The following is a 2,722-nucleotide window of genomic DNA, read 5'->3' on the forward strand; positions in this document are numbered from 1 at the left end:
ATTTAGTTAAAAAAAACAACAACCACCAACTATGACTCCTCTTCGTACTTTGTTCCAGTTCCCGAGTACAGAAACCAGAATCATGAGCAATCTGTGATCAGATGCAGAAAATCACAGCACCCAAAAGGGGCTGCTTATTTTTGTGTCGTGCCAGTTCAGTATTAAGCATTGAAAAATTATACATAATTATAATGATTTTTCCCTTCGTTTTAAAAAATATCAAATTGTTTTTATTTGCAACACAAATCTGGAAGCAAGTAAAGGGAGACGTGCAAGATGAAAATTGCTTGTGGCTCTTCAATTCTACCAAGTTCTTTTTGATTCTGGTTATATGCCCCCAGTCCTGTTATCAGGAACTTCCACTTTAACACCATACAGTGATACCTTGTCTTACAAACTTAATTGGTTCCAAGACGAGGTTCTTAAGGTGAAAAGTTTGTAAGACGAAACAATGTTTCCCATAGGAATCAATGGAAAAGCGATTAATGCGTGCAAGCCCAAAATTCACCCCTTTTGCCAGCCGACGCACCCGTTTTTGCACTGCTGGGATTCCCCTGAGGCTCCCCTCCATAGGAAACCCCACCTCCGGACCTCTGTGTTTTTGCAATGCTGCGATTTCACTGAGGCTCCCCTCACTGGGAAACCCCACCTCTGGACTTCCGTTGCCAGTGAAGTGCCCGTTTTTGCGCTGCTGGGATTCCCCTGCTGGGATTCCCTTGCAGCATCACAAAAACACGGAAGTCCGGAGGAGGGGTTTCCCATGGAGGGGAGCCTCAGGGGAATCCCAGCAGCGCAAAAATGGGTGCTTCGCTGGCAACAGAAGTTCGGAAGTGGGGCATCCCAGCGGCGGCGGTGGGTTTGTAAGGTGAAAATAGTTTGTAAGAAGAGGCAAAAAAATCTTAAACCCCGGGTTTGTATCTCGAAAAGTTTGTATGACGAGGCGTTTGTAAGATGAGGTATCACTGTAGTATCCTCTCATAGAATATGAAATTGACATCCCCTGACTAGACGTACTCTGCCAGCCTGCCCCTCACAATTTCCCCACGACTACTCTTTCCACACTCTTCTGGTTCTTGAACGTTTCCTGTTTTCCAGCGATCTGAATCAAATGATTTCAATAAGTTCCTAATATGCTAAAATGATATCAACTTTAATTATGTTAAAAATAGCCAAATTTTAAATGTTTTGAGATCTCACCCATTTTTAAAACTGTATTTTGTTAAAAAAAATGTGGATGTTAATCATATGGGCAAAATATTTATTTATTATTTTTTATTTTATTAATTGGGTTTTTATGCCACCCCTCTCCGAGGCGGCATATAAATCCAATTAGTAAAATAATTTTCAGCACTTTCTGAAAAGTTTGTTGATATCTGATTGTTTGAGTATAGACTGGGAAGTACCTACTATTCCTAAGTAGGTGGGGAACATGAAAGGGGAGGGCCACAAGGCCGCTGAACTTCCGGGTATCTATCCCCTTCAGATTTAAGTGAGCCAGGGTGAAGCTGAGCATGTCCATCTAAGAAGAAAAGTCCACCAAACCTACACAAATGAATGCAAAGGTGTCCAACTCAAAGTCTGTGTGCCAGATCTAGCCTGTGATGTGGTCAAACTGCCCTGGTCTACCCAGTGCAAAAAGGAAAGATCAGGGCAGCCTAGCTTTGGACCAGTCTACCCAATGTGAAGAAGAAAGATCAGTCCAGAGTAGCTTCGGCCGGTCCACCCGATGTGAAAAGGGAACATGCCAGCAGTTTGAGGAGTGGTGTCAACCTGACTACGGCCACCCAGTCTCCTGAGGTCAACCGCACCCGTTTGACGCCCCTGTACTAAAGCGTAACATTATTTGTTTGCTTTTTGATTAGTGTGATAACAGGAATTAATCTATTCAGATTTACAAAGCCATGATGGATTGATTGTTCTATTAACCAGTTTTTAAATTATCAAGGTAGCATTGTGTGAGAATGTAATAATGGATAGCTACCTCTACAGTCTTCTGGAGGGACAGGGCTTCTTCAGTGCCCTATCCTAAGCTATGCTACCAAACCTATGTAGAACACCACAGTGCTTAATTTTAAATTATCTGATTAGGTTTTGCTTTATAGTATGTATGTAGGGTTTTCATTGGTTTGTTCGGACCAATATGCTCAAGTGGACGCTCTTAGTGGATAACAACATGCTATGGATAACAACATGCTGGGTAGATGGAGAGACAAAGAACCCAGCCCATCCGCTGGTATGTCAACTACTACCAGAAATAGGTACTGATAATAGCAATAGAGACTTATGTACGCTTCACAGTGCTTTGCAGCCCTCTGTAAGCAGTTTGCAGAGTGAGCATATTACCCCCCAACAATCTGGTTCCCCATTTTATCAACTTCAGAGGGATGGAAGGCTGAGTGAGCCGGTGAGACTCGAACCCACCAAATTGCTGGCAGTCATAAAACAATGACTTATTTTTGGCCAATGACAAAGCCAAGATGGTGGTCATTCTGGCGGTCAAAAGTATTATCTAAACACAGAAAAAGAAGGTTGATTGGTCTGTGAGGTTTTATCCTATGGTGGATATTTATGGTTACTGTACTGTTAAACTGCTCTGAGTCTCTAGGATAGGCAGCATACAATATACAAATAAATAAAAAAAACCTAAATACTGTAATATTTCCCCTTCCACCCTGCCGGGGCACAAGAGATAGAAAGTAAATTTTAAAACATAAACATATAA

Source organism: Erythrolamprus reginae, chromosome Z (assembly GCF_031021105.1).
Source record: "Erythrolamprus reginae isolate rEryReg1 chromosome Z, rEryReg1.hap1, whole genome shotgun sequence".
NCBI classification, from domain to species: Eukaryota; Metazoa; Chordata; class Lepidosauria; order Squamata; family Dipsadidae; genus Erythrolamprus; species Erythrolamprus reginae.